The 7,657-nt window shown below is 39.6% G+C and overlaps 1 long non-coding RNA gene across 1 annotated transcript; it reads left to right on the forward strand.

Moving 5' to 3' along the window:
* The first annotated feature begins 463 nt into the window (after positions 1-463).
* LOC124777899 lies at positions 464-1,755 on the forward strand. The gene is made up of 2 exons (XR_007015795.1): positions 464-675; positions 1,341-1,755. It is a non-coding gene; the product is annotated as an uncharacterized LOC124777899 (long non-coding RNA).
* The last annotated feature ends 5,902 nt before the right edge of the window (positions 1,756-7,657 follow it).

Below are 7,657 nucleotides of genomic sequence, written 5' to 3' on the forward strand. Positions count from 1 at the left end.
GGGCATGTGACACTTCCTCGTCGTACCCTTGACATTATCTTTCCCAGTATCCGTTTTGTTCTGTTAAGAGCAACATGTTGAGTTATATCAGCAATTAGGTACCAAAACAGTCTCGTGTTGTGGTACAAAACATCTTTTAGCATTCTACACAAGTGTCACAAATATGCCGTAATCTGCTGCTACAGCTTTCCTAATAACAGTTACTTAGGATATATGTACAACTTAGAGTCTACCAGACAGCAGAGTACCATTACCATCCAGAGGAGATAGATTTGCAAGTGGCAGAATTGTGGCACTAGTCATTTGAGTTGCACTTTATCTCCGTATATTCAAGCTAGCACATGGCAATGAGATTACCTGACAATAGTATCAGAGCGCTAGAGGGTAAAGTTGCACCAACAGCCAGTAGACAAAGCTGCAATCTGTAATAATGTTCATTGTTTTCTATAGCATTGGTCGCAGTTGCGGCGGTATACGGACGACCAGAAGAGTCGACCACTGCCGCCATCCAGGGTGATGAACAGCCGTCCGCCACCATCCCGTCTGTGAGAACATTGGTGGCGGCGTCGTACGCGGAAGAAGACGACGATACCATTTGTGTCCAGGCAGACAACAAGTTCTACTTGTATGCCAATTCACTGAAGCTGTATTCTTGCTACAACCTACTACCGAAGGGTAAGTTACTTTCCATAGCACGATTTTGTATCCATTGTTGACAAGATAACCACAAACTGTTGACTATAAAATTTTTGAAGGGTTCCAAAGTGAATGTGAGAATATGAGTTAAATCAAACCATGAAGGGAATATGTTAACCTTACGTTACACTTTAACGGTAAAATGTTACCTCTCCGTGAACAATGAAAGATACGCCACTTTACGAAAATGCAACTCATTAACATTCTTCACCAAAACTATTCAGAGCAATTTCCAGCACATATTTAATCCTTTTTTCCAGTTATTTGTTAGCCTCTTAAATGTGATGCATTTTTTATGTTTCTACGATGTAGAATCTGAGTTCTACTATCCGAATTATATTATATAAAGCTACATGAAGTTCTCCATGGGCTTTGGTCTCAACATTTAGCGAAGAGATATTTTAATAGGCAATAGATATTCGTGCTGTGGGGTTTATTTTGACAGTACTGTGTTGCCTGTTTGGTACCTAGAGGTCTTCCACAATCTCACTGTTATGGCACCATGAGAGAGCGAAAAATGAAATTCATGCCATGTAAATAGTTGATGACTTATCATTGTGTTATCAGTAGTAAATGTATAATGGTATACATTTCTATTCATAGTTTCTAACTCTATTAAAATATATTTCTTCTATTTATTGTAGTTTACGTGGTGAAACCAAAGAGTCTGTGTAAACCAGTCCTGTCCGACTGTCCCAAGAACTAGGAGTATTGCAAGTGTGTCGGCTCATCCTGGAGGCGCTGACTCATCTAGGATTGAGTGAAGACGAGATGGCTGAGCTGTTGACTGAAGACATCAACAATTTTCACAGAAAGAAGTAAATTCCAAGAGTGTAGAACTTACCTCTTTCACTAGCAAGAGAAACTGGTGGAATCAACATATCTTGTTTTGTGATACTTTCTGATTGCTTCAAGATATGCAATAAATCAGCTTTACAACCAGGCTACAAACTGAGTGGAAGAATTATTTTTTAAACATGGTTTAGCCTGTTGTATCTTTCTGTTGGACTTTTAATAGTTTTATTCTGACACAATAAAACTGTTCTTTCATGTCCTCAACTGTTATATATGAATTTTAGAACACATTTCCTAATCTGTAGCTTTACATAAATAGTGGCAAAGTATAACTGCGTATTAATTATACAAAATACACAACATCCATTCATGCTAACCATGGACCATCCAAATACCCTGTTCCTGCCTTAACACTTTAATTGGAACGATGACACCGATGGACACTGTGGAGACTTATGACTGACACAGTGGTTTGTCCTTGCCTTTCCTGGATAACACATGAAATAGTTAAAAGCCAGAAAAAATGGTGTCTTCTCTGGCCGGCCATCCGACTGCTCCTGCTCCTCACCGATGGCCAGACCTGCACTCTGGGCAACGCCATCGCTGTGCCACTGGAACGACGCCATCTGCAGCGTTACAGAACCCCTGGTTGCCACCCGTGGTAGCAACGCGGCCACATCCTGCCATCTGAAGTCGCCTCGCAAACTAAAGACGTATACGCCTGCAGTTGCGATGCCGTAATATTTGTAGGGGACGCTGCATCGTGCCAGAAAATGGAGGGTATATATATAAGAATGTCTGCGCTCTATGAATTAGTAAAAATCTAACAAACAGTCGTTGTATCTTCACCAGGACCCTCCCCTGCTGTTGTCCACATCCCCCATCCTTGGCAGGGACCGCGGTCCAGTTTACATTTCTCTCTTTAGATTTCACATATATTTAAGTACTATACTTAAATGACTGTTCATGAAATTAACGAAAACTTAATGCTGTTGTATTTATAAGGGATTTATGTGAACTCTTCAGCTGTTATATAAATAAATGCCATTGGACAAATAGGGAAACAATCACAGCTGCATCACAATCTTCAGTTGGCTGTCTCTTGGAAGGCATTTTATGACAACTGTAACTGTATATGAACAAATTGTAAGTAATTTCAATGACACTTAACTGAAAGCTGACAAAAATGAAGTAGACCTTAATTACAGGCTTAGAATATAGAAACACACATCTGATAGCCCATGAATATCAGGAGATATAGACTGCTTAAACGCATGCTCAGGTAGTTCTGAACCACGTGGGCAGTAATGTTATTGGAGATAAAAACCGAAAAAAAATATAGCGCAGACTATTGGCGGTTGTGATATAGTCGGTACATCAAGCAGACAAGAAACCCATGCAAAGTAGACAAAATGCTAAGACTTTATTGAATATGGCGATGTAAATGATAAAAAAAATGAATTTACGAAATTCATCGCGAGTAGTGCGGAACATTTCAGAATGGTAACCGTTCCCTAGATGCAGAATAATTTTCTGCTACGAGGGCTTGCTGAAAAGAAATTCTTCACAATTCTTTATTCTATTGTCTACATCGGCTGAAGAAATACATATCACGCATTTAGTCGACTTTTCCGGATCGATCACTCAAACTGCCGGTAAAAGACATCGAATTGTGAAGTGTAACATGGCGTTGTCTGACTTAACCTCGTCGGTGCCTGAGAAAAAACTCAGAAAACTAAAATCACGAATTCGAAGTGTTCGTCCACACGCAGAGCACCCTCCCCTTCAGCGTGACAGAGCCAGACCAGAAACGAACGTAGCGGCGTCTGCAACAAGCAGACGCCTCGGGTTCATCGTCATCCATCATCATACATTCAATTCCGACTTTGTCCCAGTCTGCTATCATCTGCTTCCATAGCCGAAGCAACACCTTTGAGGACTTCACTTTGATAGCAATGAAGTGGTGCAGGCAAGGTAGTACTAACGTCGACAATGTCAGACATTCTACAGTGATAGTATTAGCATACTGGTTTCTCGTTGCGAGAACTGTGTTCGTCTTTAGGGTGACTATGTTGAGGAGTAAACGTGTATATATGAAGAATAATGATGTAGAATGTTAATAAAGTCTGGTAGATTCGAGCGACAAGCGTCAGAGGCGATGAAGCTATGGAAAACATCAAAACACTTGAAAGACTGAGGTCTGAATGCAAAATTAATAAACCATGTTTTAGACAATGTGGAGAACCCTCTCATAGCGTCTGTTGAGTGTTCAGTTGTCTGTGCCGACCAATAGTATAAACAACTTCAGATCGATATAAACACCAACTAACTTCAGATCGATATAAACAACAACTGACATTGTGCAATTGGTGGCATCTCGGCTTAATTATAAATACCTGAAGGGAAACGTAATGGTAAAAAATATGCCCTATCATATTATAAAGTCTAGGCTCAGGCATCTTAGTCTTGTTTTTGTACCATAATTTCTATATATGAAATGGAATGCGCATGTGAAGCCTGTCGTATAAAATACGAACGGATGTCTTTGATTTCCTGGCAGTCTATACCGAGGATATGCAGATACCCAGGACGCTTGAGGATCTCAGTGGTATACTCATAAACTGCTGTTGGTTAACTCATAGCGATGTCCTGATCCTGCTCCATAAAATTGTCTTAAGCACAACATGGTGCACTTGGCAGTAGCAGGCCAATGTCATAATATGGTTTCTAACTACTCCACGTAACTGATTTATAATTTTTTGTTCTAATATCTAACGTAGACAATGAAGTACGTCTGGCCCCCATCATATAAGCTGTGTAGGATCCATAACGGCAAAATAAAACATGCGATGCCTATAAGGGAATATTCTCATTTCTCCCTAGCTTGTAATAGGAAACCACAGACACAATAACACTTAACTTCACACTTTTCATGTATTGTACAGCGGTTAACGAAACACATATTTTTGTGGTTATCAGCCTTAGAACCGGTTTGATGCACACCTTCTATAGCCCATGCCAAAATCTTTATTGAGGAGTACTACTTGCACACAAAGTTCTCAATTAGATTTTGTGTATTTTACAATTTCTGTCTTCCTCTAAAGGTTTTACCCTCTGTATTTAGATCGGTGGGATTTATTTCCTGATGTAATAGCAGACCTCGTATCGTCCATCATGTCAGCGTCCTTCACACGTTCCTTTCATTGCTGATTCTGGGTAGAACATCCTCATTCGTTATCTTACCAGCCCACCTAATTTTCTATACGCTTCTACAGCACCTGGTCTCAAATGATTCTTTTTCGGTTCCCTCAACTTCCATGATTCACTTCCTTAAACTGCTGTTATCCAGATGAAGATTGTCGCAAATCTCATTTCTACCACTCCTTATTACTTTAGTCTTTCGTCAGTTTACTCTCAATCCATATTCTACACGCAGTAGACTGTGCATTCCATTCAACTGATCTTGTGAATCTCCTGCTCTTTCACTCATGATAGCAATGAAATTAGTGAGTATTGGCATTGATTTTCTTTCATCTTAAATTTCAATCCTCCTATTGAACTTTGCTTCTATTTCTGTCATTGTATCTTTGATGTATAGACTGAACAGTAGGAGAGAAAGAACGCACCCTTTCCTTATATCGTTTCTAATGGTGCCATTACCTTCCCTACACGCAAACTGGTTGTCGTCTAACAGTTCCTCAATTTTTATCTCCGTTCTTTAGTTCATTAGTCTAGCAAGTAACTTTGTTTTCGTCTCCCATTTCGACTACCCTCTCTTCTTTTATGACATCAGACAATCCTGCCTCGAATTACTGGCCTTAACCGTCGTGCTGGCATGCTATATTTCATTAGACAAAGGGGTGCTTGGCTAACTTTGTACACATGTGTAGAATATCTGTTTTATGTTATTCAGGTTAACAAGTTTGAACAGAAACACTTTTTAATTTTAGTTCACTGAACAAAGATAAAATAAACATATGAGATAAATCGCTGTTAAGCCTAACGATACTAAAAGGAACTATCATTTTATAATTGTGTTGCTGTGTACATGTATTACCCCACATTAATAAACCACTCTGAGCATTAAACAATGCTGTTGCATCAGATCTCAGCCAAACGCCTAATCAGTTACTATCTCATAGAAATTTGACTCGTTATGGTATTGTGATGTTAGCTGTGTACCTGGCACATTTCCTTGCACGGACCGTAATTTTTTTCGCGCCTGGCTCGCTGTTATTTTATATTAATACTCCTCACTTGGTTGTAGGACAACATAGTTTATCACTGTGTTACGTGAAGCAATAATGAAGGAAAAAGTATTGGCTCTCAATTATAAAACAACAATGGGTCGTACAAAACAATATTATTTGTCCATGGCACACTTTATACACAGGCGCACCTGCTCGAGGGATAAATGTAGTATTTCGACCTACCTGCTCTTCTCTCTGTGTTTAAGTGTAGAATTTCCATTTCATGTTATTGTTACTGGTATTGTATTTAATTACAACAAGGGGTGTTATGACTTTTTTGGATGTGACAGCTGTCTTTCTGACGACGTTTTCCTTTCCAATTTCTCCACATTTTTCTTGCAGACATTTCTCCGCAGTTCCCCCATACTTGCCATTTCTTTCATTGCTAAATCAGTAATTTTGCTACAGTGTGGCCATTCCCAGATCATTTATGTACTTTGTTGTTCCGTTGAGCAGAAGAAGTTTTTTTTGTCTTACCTACGGTCTCTTTACAGTTCCCTTGTTTGTATCTGTGTTGGTGCTACTTCCGCGTTTGCCAATTTTAGAAGTATACATTGCTCACTGACTCCAAACCCACACCATTCCTCACTACCGGTACTTCAGTAGCCCACTTGTTTCAACCTCGATTTCTGCGACCAATACGCTCAAAGTACAATGCGCTATCCACCATTATTAAATTACGGCCTGAATGTATATCTGCTCCTGTGTACACTTCGAATCTAATACCTGATTTCTCGAGCTTCTCAAAGTTCAATGAGTAATTCAACTAGAGTCAATCCACTTGTGATTCTTGAGCGGGGTATTAGCTATTAAAAACTGATATTGATTGCAGAAGTCAGACGGGCTTTCACTTGACACGTTCCTACTACCACACCCATATTCTCCTTTAACTCTTTCTTGTCTTTCCTTACCTACTACAGCGGTGCTGCCCTCCATGACTATTACATTTTAATTTCCCTTTACATACTGGATTACCTGTTCAAAGCCTTCATATACTTTTACTGTCTCTCCTTCTTCTTCTTGCGATGTCGTCTTATATACCTGAAATATTTTTGTTGACACTGAATTACTATTGATTCTGATGAGAATAGTCCTTTCTGTTCATGATGAAACCTATTACCTTGATAACATTTTCTGCTGCCGCTGAAATGACACTGTTCTCGTGTTTGCAATTCTCTTCACTTATCCTCACTGTAACTAGAATTAGGCTTCCTATTCACAACGTTCAAACTTCTGATATTCCACGCTCCGACTCATAAGCGACTGCTCTAGAATATCTTGCCGATGGAGAGATTATCATGACACTCTTTGAATTACAGGCGACGTGTTTGTGGACGTACATAACGTAGTGGTTTCTATTGGCTTCTCCATTCTTATGCCGTTGTTCATCGCTGATTCTTCAGCCTTTTAGGGACAGCTTCCACCCAAAATTCAAGAGGTTGCCCAGATCTCACTTTTCTTCTCCGCCCACTTTTTATAATGCTGTTGGCAGAACTAGGCTGACTTTTACACTGGAAATCTGTGGCCGTCTCTGCTAATGATTTTCATCAAAATTTTACTCGCTGACTGGGTTCGAAACCAGAACCAAAGATACTTTGATTTCTAGCGAAAATCTCTACCCCTAGGCCTTAGTGATCAAAAACGACGGAAGACATATTTTAAAAAGAAAGCCTCATTCACTCCCAGGAAGGGTAGTTTTTTTCCTTTGGTTTTTATTCTCTGCAATGTAGTGTGGGCAGTTTGTAAGACATCCAACACACAGTGGAGCAGAGTTGACTTAGAACAAATATCACGAGACGACAAAGTGTACCAAAGCGTTGTCCAGTAGTGAAAAATGCAAACCTTCTGAACACTCGGTCGGTCAGAAGCAAAGTATTGGAGTTATTTTCATTCTCATTTATGGAAAATACAGTCTG

This window comes from Schistocerca piceifrons, chromosome 2 (assembly GCF_021461385.2).
Source record: "Schistocerca piceifrons isolate TAMUIC-IGC-003096 chromosome 2, iqSchPice1.1, whole genome shotgun sequence".
NCBI lineage: Eukaryota > Metazoa > Arthropoda > Insecta > Orthoptera > Acrididae > Schistocerca > Schistocerca piceifrons.